Below are 17393 nucleotides of genomic sequence, written 5' to 3' on the forward strand. Positions count from 1 at the left end.
CCCTGTGTCCCATGAACCTATGGGAGGCTGTCAGAAAGGCAGCCAGCTCCCCCACCCCCCACCCCAAAGGGCTTCTCTTCTCATTGCCTAGCCTGCCACTTTATCCAGCTCTTCCCCAAGGAAGGCAGGGGCCAGGCAGAAGCAGGGACAGTGGACTCCATGCCTGGCACATGGCTGCCATCCCGAATCACACAGCCTCAGAACCTCACGGGCCCCAGAGGTCCTGGTGGAGCAGGCAGAGGGGGACTCTGGAGCCGGAAAGGCCTGACCTGCTGTTGGGGCCAGGGTTGCTGCTCGGACAGGTCCTGGCCTTTTCTCTGCCTCGACTTCCTCATCGGGAAAAGGCAGAAGGGTTCCTATGGGTCCACTGGGAATCTTGGCTCAGTGCCTGCCCAGAGCAGGTGTCTCCAGTCCCCTCTACACCATGCTGTGGGCTCGCAGCCTTGCGGGGGTTGGTGGGGCCTCTGAGTAGAGGCTGCGGGCTCGGCCCGTGGTCCCCAGAGCCTCGTGAATGCAGGCACCTGTTCCTGGTCTGGTCTCCTCGCGGGAGCCACCTCCTGGCCTAGTTTTCAGCTAAAGCCGCCCCCACCATGGTTATGGGCAGGAACATGTGTGCGGAGGTCTCCAGGGTGCAGGAGTGGGTGACACCCCCCCCCCAGTGTGGGTGACAGAGGTGAAGGAGAGGAGAGGGCTGTGCACCCAGGGGCAGAACAGCTGATGCATGCGCCCCGTGCTGTCCCCGTGAGCAAATCACTTCCTCTCCGGGGTCTTGGTTTCCCCGTTGGTAGAACAAGGAGGCGGAACCGCCTCTAGAGCCCACCTGTGAGGAGGGGAGGCCGCTCCCAGACAATCAGGTGGGGACAGACACCGGGTCCCCGCACGTGCCCCCTGGGGCCTTAGCATCAGCCCAGTGCAGGCGAGAACAGGGGCTCCGGACCCCTCACGTGAGCATCTCCTCCTCTCTGTGCCTCACTCCTGTGGGAGAGAGGCTTTCCGTTCAATCCCTGGGAAGCGCTGCGTCCCCAGAATGGTGAGGGGTGGGGCTCCGGAAGCCGTGTCCAGTCGGACTGTGGCAGCCCCTCCAGACGAGTCAGCAAAGGCAGCCCTGCCCCCCTCCATCCTTGCTGGAGCCCTGGAGCCCAGAGCCAAAGCTCTGGGGGCGCAGAGCTAGGGCAGGCCGGCCCACCGCCCGGCAAGACCCGTGTGTCACCAGGGAGGCTCATAACTTGGGGTGAATCTGCACCGCTGGTTTAATCGATGGTGGATGGATATATTTTTTAAGGATCTCTTTCTAAAATTAGCCTATCTCTGTACAGCCGTCATCACAGCAGCGTGGGATGCATCTCTTTTACCTGTCAGCGGTCGGTATTTGTTTTCCTTTGAGAGAGAGAGAGGGAGACGAAGGCGTAGGTCCCTGAGCCCCAGCACCTGGGAAACTGGGGCATCCAGCCCTACCTGTTGGAAGCTCCGGAGCCCAGTAGGATGCAGGCCTCAGCCCGCCTGACTCTGAACCTGCTCTTGTTCCCCCCCGTCACATGGGGGCAGGTGACATCACCTGTCTGCCCCTCGGTTTCCCCAGCTGTAAAGTGGCAGAGGTTACAGTTATTTCATAAAGCTTTTGGGGGGTTAAAATACTGTAGCATTCGGGAGTTCCTGTTGTGGCTCAGCGGGTTAAGAACCTGACTAGCATCCATGAGGATGTGGGTTCGATCCCTGGTCTGCTTAGTGGGTTAAGGATCTGGTGTTGCCGTGAGCGGTTGCATAGGTCCCAGATGTGGCTTGGATCTAGTGTTGCTGTGGCTGTGGCAGAGGCTGGCAGCCTATAGCTCTGATATGACCCCTAGCTTGGGAACTTCCATGTGCCGCAGGTACGGCCCTGACAAAAACAAACGAAGCGTCCAAACAGGTAGATAGATATGTAAGGAACGTTCAGAAAGCGGTAACTTTATCCTCTCTTTGCCCTCTGACAGCCTTGGAAAACTGATGGTGCCCCAGTTTTCCTGGGTCTGTCGGTGCCAGGTTTCAAATCCTTCCTTTTAACTCATGTTCCCTTTGGATGAACAGTGACTCTCCCCCAGGGGCCACCCCACCCCCTCAAGGCGTCCATCTTCCACGAGCTCTGGAGTTTCTCTACCAGCCAAGATTTTCTGTAGTCGAGTTTTCTGTGTCTGTGGTTGGTGATGCTAAACCATAGCATCTTTCTGCATCCCCCAAACAAAACGCGGGGTAGCACAGAGTGTGTCCCTTAAGACGGCTCCCCATCCCCGGCATCTTGAGCTGCTTCCCAAGGTTCTGTGCCCCTGACGCCTCATCAGAAAAACTGTCATTGAGTGTCAGAGCCGCTGGCGTTACAGCAAGTGCCTGCTGTGTGCCCTGCCCCACGCCGGGCCAGCCTGAGGGTGGAAGAGCTGTGTCGGGGCCCCTCGGCCTCTCTCTGGTAGAGGAGATGAGAGTCAAGAGCTTCGAAACAGGGGAGGCCAGGGTGTGGGCTGTGATGTGGGTGGGCCTCGGACCGGGAGCTTGGACGAGGGAAGGACACAGTCAGAATCAGCTTCCTGGACAACAGGGCCTGGAGCTGAGCGCCGAAGAGATGGCGGAATTGAGCTTGGCTGGGAGGAAGGGCCAGCTTCACAGCAGGTGGAGTCGGCACCTTGACCGCAGCCTCCAGGTGGGGTGGAGCTTGGCTGAGGGGCAGCCGGTGGAAACAGAGGGCCCCATGGCTCATCTTGTTCATTCCTTGGGCGTTGAGTCCGAGAAGTGCTGCAGTGGGGCTGGCAGGAGCCCCTGGCCCAGGCCCAGTGGCCTGTCCATACCTGCTTCCCTGGCTTCTAGAACAAGGTGGACTCTGCTTGCATTGCCCGCTGACTCCTGCCGTCCAGCCAAAGGAAGAGTAGACTCTGAGCAGCATCAGGGCCCAGGGGAGGCCTCGATTCCAGAAGTTTCGGGAGACTGCTCCGTGCCCACATCAGCCAGCAGGCCTCTCTCAAGAGCCCCCTTCCTGGCTCCCGGGGACCCCCCTGGACTTTACCCAGCACTGCCCCCACCCCTCCTGGCATCTCCACGGAGACGTGCCGGCAGTTTGGTCCTGTCCCCCCCCCTTCTGGAATTCATCTACATCAAAGCAGGATCCCTTCTGTTCAGCACTCAACAAGGCTGTGGTGATTAAGCACTTAAATTGATTAATCAAATTTCCTGTGATGAGAACTACTGTCATTCATTAATCTGAGCAGGATTATAAATAAGAGATGGCAGATACAGGAGGCAAACGTGTTGACAGATCGATGTGGCGGCCTGAATCACAAGTAGGCGCCTGCCCCGAGGAGCTGTAGGCAGCCTGGAGACAGAGCCTCCCTGAAGACAGAATTAGACGGAGACTGAAAAACCCCCATTTTAATAAAGAAATAGGCAGCGATGAGCAGGCGGCCCCAGTGGGGGTGGGGCGCACCCCTGGTGGGAATGGGGGAGGTGTGGACATCAGACGTGATGTTTCGTGCCAGCTAAGAATTCGCGTTTTGGAGTCAGCAGTCCTGGGTTCAAATCCTGCCCCCTGGGGCTCCGGCACTCCGTACTTGGCTAAGATGCTCCCCTCCGTTCCCCGCTGCCTGGCGAGATGTGAATGTTAGTGCCACCTCCCTGGTCGGAGGGTCTTTGAAACTAGATGAGGTGATGGCACGTCTCATCCACTCCATAAGTATTTATTGAGCACCTACTGTATGCAGGCACCAGTGCCTAGAGATCTGCGAGGAATCGGGTGAGCGAGGTCCCTGCCCCTGGCAGAGCTGGTGTTCTAGGGGAGAGCAGACACTAACCATGCATCCTGCTTGATGGCAGGATCCGGGTGCTAAGGGAGGGCGGGGGGAAGCACGGGGTCTGGGGGCAGTTACCAAGGCACCTGACCTCTTTGGGGAGCAGGGAGACTTTGGAGAAGAAGGAACCTTAGGTCTGAGTTCTTAGGAAAGCCTGGGACTTAGCTTGGTGTAAGGAGGCGGCAGGAGTGGGAGGTGGGCAGGCTAGAAGACTGTTCTAGAAGGAGAGAGAAGCTCGGACGAGGCCCCAACAGAGGAAGGAGTAGGGCACGGAGACAAGGGTGGTCAGGCACACAGTGATCCAGGAGGACAGCAGCCCCAGGTGAGGCTGGGAGGTGGGCAGCCAGGCTCCTCCGGGCTTCTGGCTGTGCTAAGGATGGGTTTTGTGAATCCGCCCTGCCTCGATGGGAGCTTTGATTGTGAGTGGCTCAGAGATGGGGAGGAATGTCCCCATGGAGGCACAGAGGCAAGGGAATATCCAGGAGTTCCTGTCGTGGCTCAGTGGAAACGAATCCGACTAGGATCCATGAGGATGCAGGTTCGATCCCTGGCCTTGCTCAGTGGGTTAAGGATCCGGCATTGTCAGGAGCTGTGGTGCAGGTCACAGATGTGGCTCGGATCTGGCATTGCTGTGGTTGTGGTGAAGGCTGGCAGCTGCAGCTCTGATTAGACCTTTAGCCTGGGAACCTCCATATGCTGCAGATGTGGCCCAAAAAAAACAAAAAACAAAAAAAAAAAAAAAAGGAAAAGAAGCAGCAGCAGCAAGGGAGTGTCCTGCCAGCCTGGGCCTGCCCGCTGCCCCATCCTTCACCATGTTCTCTGCTGACCTCCTGGACCCAGACACAGGATGCCCCATCAGGCCTTGGTCTCCGAGCACTTCCTCCTGCCTCTGGTTCTTGCCCCCAGGACTCTCTCCCCGACTCCTGGCCTCCTTGACTCCAGCATAGCTTGTTTCCAGCTCAAATACACTGCTTCCCTGCCCAGGGCAAAGCCTCCTCCCCACTCTACCCGCACCCCTGCTGTGACAGCCCCACACCATGGCCTCACGTTCATCGCCCAGTCCCAGATGCAGCGCGCCCCTGATAGGCGTGTGATGGTCTGCCTGACGCTGGTTCCCCACTCATGGGGGTGGGGGTGGGCCCCTGGAGGCGGGGACCAGCTCTGCTCTGGTTCCCTAGGCATCCTCCAACCCTGCGTGGCTGAGGGACTGGCACAGGGCGAGCCTCAGCAAAGACTTGTTGAGTTCATGGATGCTGAGTCAAGTGGCTGGGGAGCACCATAGAGAGGGTGGCGGCTGTGCAGGAAAGGAGCAGGCAGGGAGAGGACCCCCAGCCCTGGGCATCCAGGTCGGCATCTTCTGGGTACCAGGACCGAGCTCCTGCTTGGCACATGGCTGTGCTGAGACACTGGAACTGGCACCTGCCTTCCAGCAGCATCCAGCAGACAGGTTGCTGATCAAGTAAGAGGCCATTGCAGGCCACAGAGGTTGGTGCGGCCAGAGGGAGGCTCCGAGCAGGGGCCAGGGACTTTCTGGATGGGCCGAAGCCAGGGCTGGGTTTTCAGGAGATGCAGGAGCTGGGAAGGAAGGGGAACTGGAGTTCCAGGCAGGGGGACGGGCACATATAAACGTTCCCTACCCCCTTTCTGTCTATTTCGGCCTCCCGATATCCTGATCGGGGTTTCCAGGCAGCTTCTGTAGGGGCCTGGGCCACCCAGGCCGGAAGGAGGAGGCCTGGCCTCTCCCCCGCCCCTCTGCCCAGACACAAGAATGGGGAGATGTCATCCCGGGCCTGGCTAGGCTCACACCCCTGCATCAGTCAGTGAGCCCTTCCAGCCTGCCCTCCTTCCTCCGGCAGAGACTGCGAGTCTCGGGGTGGAGGGAGGGGGGGATTGAGGAGGAGGCGGATCCCCCACGTGGAGGAGGAAACCCAGGGGTGCTCAGGGAGATTCAAACTCCCACTCCTTGCTGAATTGGCCCTTCCCACAGTTTTGCTAAATAATTAAAGACCCCTTCTTAAAGGAGTTACCATCCTAAAGCTGTCAACGCTTCATCAGTCACACGCCCTTTCTCGGGGCTGTGTCCAAGCACCTCAGCCAAGGTAACGTTTGCCCCAGGACCCCAGGTTGTCTCAAGCGGCTTTGGAAGCCCCGCTGTGTGCCCAGCCCTGCAGAGGGCACAGACTTCCGGGGGCTCCGCCTGGGCCTCTCCTGCCACGTTAGTTTCCAGCCCGAGCAGGACTCAGAGAAGGTGAAGGGGAGGGGGCAGGGCGGGCTGCATCGGCGCGCTTGGCCCAGCCCAGGGGCATGCCTGTCACCTCCCTCCTTCCCAGGCACCAGGCCAGGCTGGGGCAGGTACGCTAAGGAGGCCCAGCTTCTGCTGCTGAGGAACTTCCTGCCCAGGGAGGCAGGAGACCAAGAGGTAGATCCCGGAGACGCAGCGAGGTCTCGGCCCTGCCGTGATGGCTGGTGTGCCAGGGGGGCCACCTCGTGGAGCCTGGGATTCCGAGCTGGATCGGGGAAGGGGTGGTGTTTGCAGGGCTTCCTGAGGATAAGTGCGAGCTCCCTGAGCCTAGAAACAGGGCTTTCTCCAAACCTCCACAACCAGAGCAGAGCAGGTGCCAAGACATGGAGGCCTGGAAGCATGCAGCACGTTCAGGGATGCAGCCAGCAAACAAATGAGCACCTCCTGTATACCAAAGCCACGCCAGGCCCTGAGAATAGAAAAATGAGTGTGACACCAGCCCTCATAAAACGTGCAGTCTGGTAGGGGAGACAGACAGGAAACAGCCCCAGGAGGTAAATGAAATCTGCCCCCATGAAAGCTCGTTCCAGCACCTCTGTGGCACCAGGGGAGGCGTGGCTACTTCTCAGCATCAGGTGGAAGGTGGGAGGGCTGCCTCCCAGGAGGAAAGGGCGTCTCAGCGGGTTTCGAAGATGCACCTGAAGTCACTCAGAATAATGGGGAGAAGCTTGGTGTGACCCCAACAGTTGGGGCCTGGAGGGGAGTGTGGCTGAAGGGGATCAGAGAACGGGCTGAGGAGCGGAGCAGAAAGCGGGAGCTAAAGCCTTCTGGAATGATCCAAGGAGGGAAGGATGCAGCTCTGGGATTGCAGACACAAGACGGGGCAGAGTCGGGGGAGGAAGCCTCCTCCCTTCCCTGGGAGTTGTGGTTGAAGCAGAGTCTGAAGGGCTGAGCCCCCGAGGGATCCCCACTATCCACAGGGGAGCTGGAGGTGGGGCCGGGGCGGCCTGCAGGTGTGGGTGCCCAGACAGAGCGAGCTGCCCGAGGGGACCCTGGGCCCAAGACCCTGCTCAGTAAAAGGACTTCCACTCTCCTGAAGCCACGTCCAGTTGCCCCCTGGATGCGAGGCCCAGGCTATCTGATGCCAGGGGAGCCAGGGGGATGGTGGGACCCTCAGGACGGGGCAGGGACTTGGCTTCTGTGGGGGCCCAACCTCCGGCCACATCTGCCCTCACGTGAGAAGAACCTGGCACTTGGTTTGCATTTTTCAAGCCTTCCAAGGAGGTCTGAAGTCACCTCCTAAATGACTGAACCCTCAAATTGCTGCTGCCACAGCGGCCAGGGGTGGAGGCACCGTGGTAGGAGGTGTGACCCGACCCAGCCCGACGGGGATGGGAGCCAGGCCTTGATTTGAGCAAACACCCAGAAATCAAGATGGAGTCATGAATGGGCCTCCTGGTGTCTGGGGGTCCAAAGACCCGGGTACCAGACGGGCGAGCCTGGCCTGGCCCGGGATGGGGACATTTTTTCCTCGTCTGGCAAAGGAAGGAGTGGGCTCGTGAGATCATCCCAGCTGTCCTTTCAGCTCCAGTTTCCAACTGGATGCATCTGACACCCACCCGCTCACCTTGCTGTCGGCAAGAGTCAAGTTTTAATGAGAAAAGAATTTCTCTCTGGAATATCGAGTATAATTAAAACTCTGCCTTGAAAAAAAAAATTCCCAGCCACCATGGAGCGTATGAGAGGAAGTGAAAATGTTAACAGACAACCCCCGGTTTCCTCTCCCTGTGACATAGATTATTAAGTCAGGTTCGAAAAAGTTCCTATTAAATATTTAAATATGGCATTAAATATTCATCACCTCAAAAATTGCTTCCTAACAGATCCTTAGGTAAATATAACAATATTTGATCACAAAAGCTGCAGGGCCTGACAGAGGCTCAGAAAGGGTGAGAACCTGTCTGGGGCTTGGTTCCCAGGGGCACAGGGAATCCTACTCACGGGGAGGGGCCGGGAAAGCAGAGCAGAGGTGTGGGACTCCCTATGTGAGGGGCCGGGGTGAGCACAGGCTGATGGGGGGGAATGAGCCTCAGGGAGATGAGGTCACAGTCAAGGTCACTTGTAGGGTTTGTGGGTCCGGGGAGCCGAGCCCGCGTGGGTGGGGGTGTCCTTTAGGGGGCGCCCCTGCAGATTCCAAAGCAACCTCCCATGGTGGCTCCCAGCTTGTGCCACCGTGGGAGATTCTGTGAAAGGGACCTTCTGTGGGGCCAGCAGACAGGCTGGAAAGACCTCCAGTCCCTTCTGGGGGTTGGGGGGCGGTTGTTTTTTCAGGGCTCCCCCAAACAGTACACATGGCCCTGCCATCCTCATTTGGGCATCTGGTCTACCCAAGTGGGGTATAAACGGCGCTCTGTGGGCAGCAGCTGGTTTTCCAGCCTCCCAGGTATAGGGCTGGGGTCTGCAAGGGTCTTCTCAACCTCTGCTGACCTTGAAGCTGGATGGTCCTGCTGGTAGGGGCCATCCCAGCCCTGCTGGGTGAGCAGCAGCACCCCTGGCCTCCACACACAAGGTGCCAGCAGTCCCGCTCCCACCAGTCATGCCCATGTCAGATGGCCCCATTTACCACCCAGTGTCCCCGAGGGTGGAGAGCCCTGTACTGCAAGACAGGCCCTGGGTGAACCCAGGCTGTGCGTGGATGGCTGGGTGCTGGTGGGGGGAGCGGTGGAGGCGGGAGGGAAAGCAAGAGGTCTCAGGGCTTTTGAGTCGGGGGTGGGGGGTGAGCACTGGATAGGGCCGCTCACCCCTCCCTGGGCACCTTCCTGAAGGCCTTGGGGCAGGGACTCTGCCCCCTGCCCCCCCCGCCTCCCCCCCTCACCACCACAGAGGAGCCCCTCCTGCTCGCCGGCAAAGCCATCGCCACCTCCAAGGCCCACGTTGAGGCTCCCTCTGCATCCAGGGTCCTTGACCTCCCCACAGCCCCTCCCAGCCCTGCCTCCTCTGGGCTCCCCACCCCCTTGTGGGGTAATAGGCTGAGGGCCCGGCTGAGGGCTGGGGTCTGGACTCTGCTCGCTTCTGCCCGGCAGGCAGGTGGGAGAGAACACAGGGCTCCCTCCGCCTCCTGGGTCTGGGTCCTCGGCTGATGAGCAAGGACTCGGCCCTCTGGTCTCTGGGTTCTCTGGTCTGCCTGAGTGGTCTGGGGGCTGTGCAGCCCCTCCAACCTGGATGAAGCCTTGGGTGGCAGGGATCCCATCATCTCCTGCCTCCTGGTGCTGATGCAGGACCCTGGGGCTCGGTTTGCAGGTCCGCCATCTGACCTCGGGCCAGCATGACAACGGTACCAGCTGGAGGCAGTTCTTCTTTCTCACTCAATGCAGGCACCTGGGCTTAGAGAAGCTAAGCTGTTTTGCCCAAGGTCACAGGTACATTGAATCCAGTTGACACTCAGGCCAGTCTGACCCCAGAGCCCGGCAGTGAGAGCCAGGTCTGATTCCCTGCTGAACGTAGCAAGTCCTGGCTTCTCTAAGGCTGGGGCCACCCTCGGACTAGGCTGTGGATTCCCTCCTTGAAGGGCCATTGGTGAGCACAGAGGGGGAAGGACATGGTGACACCTGCTCAGGCAACAGAGACCCAAAAACCCAGGAAGGTGACTCTGGTGGCTGAGCTTAACCCAGAACACAGGGAGTGCGACGGCACACAGGAAATTCCTGTTTGCAGCAAAAAGGAGAAGCAGGACCCCGAAGGCTCAGCCCCACTTGTGTGGAGGAGCCAGGGGGCGGGGGGGAGCTGCTGCAGCCCACTGGCCTCATAAGCAGCACAGATGCAGAACTGGAGACAGGTGGGATTGAATTATCCACAGGTGCCCAGAGCTGCGAGCCACCCCCCCTCCCCTCCCATGCCGCCTGCAAGATTCAATACCGCCCTGTGCAGGTTAGCAGAATATTGGATTCCAAAGAGTCATATTTTAACGCTGCCGAATAGTTGCAGGCGACAGAAAACCCGTTTCTTTCCCATTTTATACATCCAGGAAATTTGTACCACATGCAGCCTGCATGTCATTACACACTTTAAAATATTGCGTCCTCTCTCTCTGGAACCCGCAGATCCATCACAAGGCAGGTAAAACAGGTAAAAGGCAGGGCCGGGGGTGAGAGCCCCTCCCCACGGAGGCAGCTCACTATCAAGAAGCCAGCCTGCCACCCCCACCCCAGGGAGGCTCCTTTCCTGCGGCTGCGGGACAATCCGTTATTTCCCCAGGGAGGCTGGCAAAGGCACTCACTAGCTCGGGGAAGCAGGTGTAATTACAGAGGCCCAGGCAGGGCACTACTTTCAGGAGGGAGGACCCACGGCCTGACTTCAGCGCCCATTGTGAAACCCCGAGACCTCCCCACCCTCTCTGTGCTCGGGCTCCTGGTCCAGGGAGACGGCCCCTCGCACCTGGCCCGTTAAGGCGCGGAGCCAGCCCCTATCCGGTGGAGAGCCCCTGACAGCATGTTCTCATCTGCAGGATGCACCTCTCAGGACCTACGGGAGTCTGCACATCTCTAGGTCACCGTGTGGGGAGCAGCTGTGGCTGGCTGGCTGGTCTGGGGCAGCGCAGCCCCCGGGCTCCGCCCCACATGGGCTGCCCTCCCCACTGGGGGCGTCACCCGGCCACCAGCCCCCCGGCCCTGTAGCACTGACTAAGGGGTCTGAACTCTGCCTGGGGGTGCAGACACCACTAAGCCCCACCCTGCTCGGGCGGGAGCTCAGGCTCCATCGCTCCTGAGTGACATTTCCTCCTTTGGTCCTTGGGGTCCAAACAGCTTTTCTAGAACGTTCAGTGCCGAGATTGGAAGGCGTGAAGGACATGAGACCAGCAACGGCTGGACGGAGGTTGAGCTTGGGCAGTGCCTCTGCCTACCGAGCTCCAGCAGCCCTTCTCCCCTCCCCAGGACCCACAGCCCCTCCCCAGGCAACCCTGGTTTCCTCTGAGCTGGGTCCCAACAACGGGCTGTTCCAAGTGCCTCCTCTGTGCAGGCCTGGGCAGACATGGGGGAGGCCAGCAGAGGGGAATGGAAAGCCAAGGCCACCCCCAGGCGGAGGGGACAGCTTCTCTGAGAAGGCGGAGGAAGAAGGGACCCAGAGGCAGGGCAGCTGCTGACTCAGGGCTGAGATCCCCACAGCAGGTGCCAGGCAGGGCGGGGCCAGCCCTCACCCCAAGACGTGAGCACTGGAGCCTGGGTCAGCCTCATCCGGTCCCTAGGGAGTCCCCAGCACCTTGAACAGGGCCCAGCAGGAGGTACTCAGCTTGCGTGTGTCACCTGAACAGGTCGGCCTGTCTCTCCTCTCTCCTCCCCGTTCCCGAAGCGGAGGCATCTGCCCTGGGGACTGGGTGGCAGTAGGTCCCTGTCCCTGGGCCACTGTTCTGGTTTGTATTTTTTAATTGAGGCAAAGTTCACAGAGCATAGAATAAGCTTTTTTGTTTTTTTAGAGAAAATCCCTTTTTAACTATTTTTTATTAAAATGTAGATATATGATGTGTGTTCAATTTCTGTCGCACTGCAAAGTGGCCCGGTCACACGTAGTTCCCTGTGCTGTGCCGCAGGAGTCCACTGCCTGTTTTTAAGTGAACAGCTGTGGGTTGTCTAGTACCCTCACAGCGCTGTGCAACAGTCTCCTCTGCTTGGTTCCGAAATGTCTTCCGTGCCCCCGGGGGAAATCCAGTGCCCGCCAGCAGTCACCCCCCGCCCCCGCCCCCGCCCCCAGCCCCGCGAGCACCCATCTGCTTTCTGACTCCACAGACTCACCCCATCTGGATATTTCCTATAAAAGGAGTCACCTGATGGGTGACGTTTGGGGTCTGGTTTCTCAGAGAACTATTCCCAGGGTCCACCCAAGTTGCGACGTGCATCCGCGTGTCATTCCTTGCGGCTCTCACCAAACCACGGTCCTCTGTGTGGCTGTGCCGTGTGGCGCTCATCTGTGCATCTGCGGGTGGCCTCCCGGCCGTTTCCCTTTCCAGAAGAGTGTCGGTGTCGCTTTGAGTGTGAGTGTATGTGAGCCGGCGTGAGTCCTTTTTCAGTCCTTGGGGTGGATATGTACCTACGAGTGGAATTGCTGGGTCATATGGCAGTTCCGTGCTTAACTTTTTGAGAAACAGGACACGGTTTCTCTACAAGGGTCAAGAGAGATGTTTGGGAGTTCCCTTGTGGCTCAGTAGGTTAAGAACCAGACTAATATCCACGAGGATGTGTGTTCAATCCCTGGCTTTGCCCAGTGGGTTTAAGGATCCAGTGTTGCTACAAGCTGCAGCATAGGTCACAGATGTGGCTCGGATCTGGCGTCACTGTGGCTGTGGTGTAGACAGGCACCTACGGCTCCCATTCAACCCCTAGCCTGGTAACTTCGGTATGCTGCAGTTGTGGTCCTAAAAAGGACCAAAAAAAAGAAAAATAGGTGTTTGACTAGCCTTCTGATGGAGGGCACTGCCAGGCTCTGAGGGGACAGAGGGCATTCACCCATTCACAGGGCTGAAGCAGGGTGGGGCTTCTCCATGCTGAGGATGGAGCAGGCAGAGTAAGTCAGAGCTGGACCATGGCGGGCAGGCAGGACCTGGCCTTTATCCTGGGGCACAGATGGCCGCTTTGGGACTTAGAGTGGAGAAGGAGTCGGGTCAGTTCTTATCGGTGAAACACCGTCCTTGCTGTCGAGTGGAGCGGCCAGGCCGGGCCCGTGAAGCCAGCAGGCGAAGAGGGTAGGCAGCCAGAGAGGAGTGGAGTTGGGGGCGCTGACGGGAGGGAGCTCGCAGGCAGTGGGATGAGTGATGTGGGGGGATGTCAATGGGGCCAGTTCAGGGGGGTTCCCTGGGGGTCCGCTGGCCCTGCACGGCTGCCTCCCACCCCTCCTGGTGTGCGACAGGTGGCACACTGGGGCCCTCAATGCGCAGGCGATGCTCTGACCAGCAGGCTGGACCCAGCCGCCTTCCTTCTTCTCTCCAGAGTAGAAGGTGACACCTGCAGAGCTGGCCTCCAGGCAGAAGAGGGAGGCTGGTGGTGGTGGGTGGAGGCCCCCACCTTGCAAGAGGGACAGAGATGCGGGCAGGAGCTCCCTCTCACCTGGGGGCTGCTGGGGGGCCATCTTTGCTCCAACAGACCACCCCCACCCTGCAGCTTGGCCCACACAGCCAGGCAGGGGCCAGGAAATGCATCCTGGCAGGCAGTTTGTTCCATGAAGTCAACCTGGAAGGTCCAGGGGACAGCTAGGCAATTCCAAGAAAACCTGGGCAGAATCTGGAAGGATCTGACTTTTTTCCAGATGGGAGGGTCCTTGTGCCTGCTCCTTCCATGGGGAGAAGGACTTCTGGCTCTGGGCCCCCAGGAGTTCCTGACTCCCCCTCCCCCATCTATTTCAATTTTGGTGGGTTCTAGGCAGCTCAGCAGCTGCTGCTTATTTTAAAAGGAGCCTTGGATACTTAAGGAAGCTGGAGAGAAAGGATGGGGTGAACCCCCTCCCCACAGCCTGAGGCTGCCACGCTGTCATCACAGGGATGGGGCAGGTGAGCTGGCCTCTCTTTGGAGTCACACTCTGAGATTCCAGCAGGTGGGTGATGCTGGGGAAACCAAGAAAGCCCGTATTTATTGAAGACTCCCCCGTGCCAGTCGATGAAAACATTTAATCCCCAGTTAGTCCAACACACCTGCAGGATTGGGGTCATTGTCCATCCGCCTTCTGCCAACAAGGATGCTGAGATTCAAAGTCCTCCCATCCACCCTGCCCCCACCACCTGGAGTCATCGTGCTGCTAAGATGTGCGGCAAATTTTGGACCCGGGTCTGACTCCAACACTCAAGCCCTCCCCCCAACACCAGGGTCTTCCACCCAAGGAGGACGAGGATCAAATCAGGACATCGAGGCTCAGGGGGACTCAGGGACTTAGCCAAGGTTCATGGGGCTGCCACTTGCCACCAGGGTGGGGAGCATGGTGTGCTAGGGCACCGGCATCCACAGATGTCCTCAGCACATTTGCCGTCGGGGGGTGGGGGAGCACGGGGCGTGGCCGAGCTCGCCCTGCCTCGTCCATCCCGTGGCTTCCTAGGACAGCGTGACTCACTGCCCATCCTGGCATCTCTCTTCGGCCGGTGCCGGCCTCTGGCGTGATTCCATCGTGTGCGTTGCTGACCTGCCCCCCAGGTCGGCCTCCTGTTGCCAGAGCTCCCGTCGCAAGCGGCCTCTGCCCACTGCTTTGCTCTTCAGAAGGGATGTTCCGTGAACCCGAGGAAAAATCGGGAAAAGGCCGATTCCCCCTGTCCAGCCCATTAATTCTGCATGCTCAGGCCCGAATTAACCTTGGCAAGGCTTTGAGAGGAGAGAGTAATTCTAACCTTAAAAATCTGCTGATTAAAGCTGGTTTCAGGAATTCGATTCCACTTAATGTCTTGGCAGGGAGCCCAGCCTTGCATTAACATAGCCACAGAGCATGGGCCTGGCGTTTCCCCGCAGCTTCTTAATAAACAAAACCCCATCCCCTGTTTGACATGAGAATTCCTCGGCTGGTCTCCCTGGCTGTGTGGCTGTGTGTGTTGAGGAGGCCATGGGTACCTGGATGGTGAAATGGGTGCCTGGATGGGGCGGTGCTGGGAGCTGGGTTCTAATGGACTCTGGAGTGAAGCAATAATTATAGCTAGACATGCTAGCCCCCCAAGCCCCGCCAGCCCCCCAGCCCCACCAGCCCCGTGTGTGCTGAGCAGGGCAGCCATCAGAGGGCCGGCCAAGCTGGGCCACTTTCCCCTCTAGGGCCTTTAGGGTGGCCTTCCAGTGTCTTCTTTTCTGGAAACAGGGGACCAAGGCTCAGAGGAGAAGGGCCAGGCTGGCCACCTGGGAATGTACATGGATGACTCCTAGCACCAAGGATGCAGCCCCCGGCCCTTTTCAGGGGCTCAGTGTCCCCCCGTTAGTCACCACATTGGCTAAAACCACAGTCAGGCCCTATTACCACATGGCAGCCTAAACAGGCCATTTGGTAGGAGAACAAACGCCAACCAAACCAAGAGTTAAAGACGCCATTTTTCTCATCAGTGTCCCCAGTGCAGGGGGGGGGCAGGCCCGGTGACAACACAGGCACCCTGAAACCACCGGTGGAAAGGGTGGGGGACAGGGCAGGAGAGGGAGGCTGAGATCGGTATGAACCACTTTCAAGATGGGTTCCAGCCACTTGGCAGGGCTCCAAGAAACAGGTCTCAGCAACGCGCTGTGATGGGAGAAAGGAAATTTCGCTGTATTTATTTATTATTTATGCCCAGTACTTTTAGGAAGTATTTGGGATATAAACAGCCCAGACACACTGAAATAGGCTGAAAGAGCAGGAAACTGAGAGCGGGGAGGCAAATATATATATATATATATATATATAGATTATATGTAGACAAAGAGAGGTGGGGTGGAGAGAGAGAGAGAAGGGTTTGCTGCTGCTGCAGGCGGGCGAGTGATGCCGAGCCGAGTGCCTGGCACACCCAGCGAAGAGAGAGGGTAAATCAACACCCTCGGGCCGGTCCTTGGGGAGCAGGTGCCAGGAGAGACTTCTGAGACATGGAAATGACCCAGGCCACCTGGTTCCCCAGAGCAGTTTGGCAGGTGCTGGGGAGAAGGGGGAGGGAGAAGGAGAGGAGCCCACATAGACCTCGTCGAGGGTCCCCAGGGGACAGGAAAGCTGGCAGGTGAGCGCGGCCAGGGACCTGGGCTGCCCCCCAGCAGAGGCTCCTCCCCAGGTCCGGTCTGGAGTGATGGGAGCGACCACAGAGGGTTCAAGCCGCTGCCCCCTCCTTTGTGCCCTGGCTTGAGATTCACGCCTGGGATCAGCTCCCTCCCTAAATCCAAATTTCCCTGATTATCAATTTTTAGCTATTATTCCATTTTATGCCCACTCATTTATTAATCCTAGACACCCCCCCCGAAAAACAATAAAGCTGAAGCTCTGGGGATTTTATTTATATTCTTAAACATGATTTTTATGCCTTTTTATCTAAAAATTCATTTAATTTTTATGGCCCTCCTCACTCATGTCTGGTTAGGCTGCGGTGGCTCTATGTAGAGGTGCTTCTCCTGCAAACGCTCAGCCCTCCCCCCTTGGGAAGGTGGCCCAGGTGAGCAGAGGCAGGTGGGGGCACCGGGGCAGGGGAGGGGGGCCAGCTTGGGGCTGAGACCCCGTGGATTTGAGGCTGTGCAGCGGCCCCGGGGGAAGGACTGTCACTTCCCTGGTCTCTGGGCTTCCCAGAGCTCACACTATCCCCTCCACTCTTACCTCTGCCCCTCACTCGCCCTCTTTGGATCCCTTTCCAAAAGGCTCATGCGAGAAAGATGGTCTAGAACTTTCCATGGCGATGTTGGGGAGGCTCCAGTGTGAGAACCGAGGGTCTCTTTCCAAAATCCCTGCAGTGATTTTCGCCACGCCCCACCCGGCCCACCTGTCTTCCCCACCTTGAGCGTCTCCGGGACCCCTTCTGCTTGTCCAACCCCTCACCCCACATGTGCCCCTCTTCTGGGCTCCCGTCAATGTCTGGGGGGGAGTCTTTCTTGTCTCTGGGGACTAGGGGCCCACAGGTCCTTCCGCAGGACAATGGGGTAGGGTGCACACGTGTCCCAGGCCCACCAGGCACTGCCCTGCCCCCTGGCCCTCTCCCCTGCACACTGCCCACCTGGGAGGGGTGGATGTTTGCTGCACCCACATTATTTTCTCTCTGCCCCTCCATCCCTCTGGCTCCAAGGATGCGTCCCTGTGACCTCGGACAAGGTATCGACCTCTCTGGGCCCAGGTCCCACACCCGCAGTGGGGGGCGGTGGGGGGAGGTGTCACGCTCTGGGAGGTGCCTTTGAAGACCATCTTAGGAGAGAAGCCGGGCTGCAGGCTGGTCAATGATGCTCTCATATTCCGGATCTCTCCTGTCACCCAACCCTGGAGGTGGAATCAGACTGCAATCCATTTAGCTCAAACTAATTTTAAAGCAATTCACTATTTAACAAGTTCTGAGGCCCAGTGCTTTTGCAGGCAGCATGTGAATTGAATCTTTCGGTCTAATCTTAGATTAATACGAACCAAATCCTTCAGCGAGGACAGTCCTGGGAGCAGCCCAGGACTGCATCCTTTTGCCTTTGACGAAGGCGGGCCCTGCAGAAGGCCCGACCCTCAGCAGGTGGCGTGGGCACCTGGGTGAGGCCGCCAGGGTGGAGGGAGCCAGGGCTTTGGACCTGACAAGGGCAGGTTTAAGTCTTTCTCTGCCTCTTTCTCTCGCGTGACCTTGGACAGACTGCTGGCCCATTTAGCCTTGGCCTTCCCCGAGGATGCTGGGCAGGACGGATGCAGACAAGAGGCCA

At 58.6% G+C, this 17393-nt stretch overlaps 1 protein-coding gene across 27 annotated transcripts in view; it reads left to right on the forward strand.

Moving 5' to 3' along the window:
- The window catches only part of CAMTA1 (calmodulin binding transcription activator 1), an 866060-nt gene that overhangs the window by 577101 nt on the left and 271566 nt on the right, over nucleotides 1-17393 (forward strand). The window lies entirely within an intron of this gene.

This window comes from Sus scrofa, chromosome 6 (genome assembly GCF_000003025.6).
Source record: "Sus scrofa isolate TJ Tabasco breed Duroc chromosome 6, Sscrofa11.1, whole genome shotgun sequence".
Lineage (NCBI taxonomy): Eukaryota > Metazoa > Chordata > Mammalia > Artiodactyla > Suidae > Sus > Sus scrofa.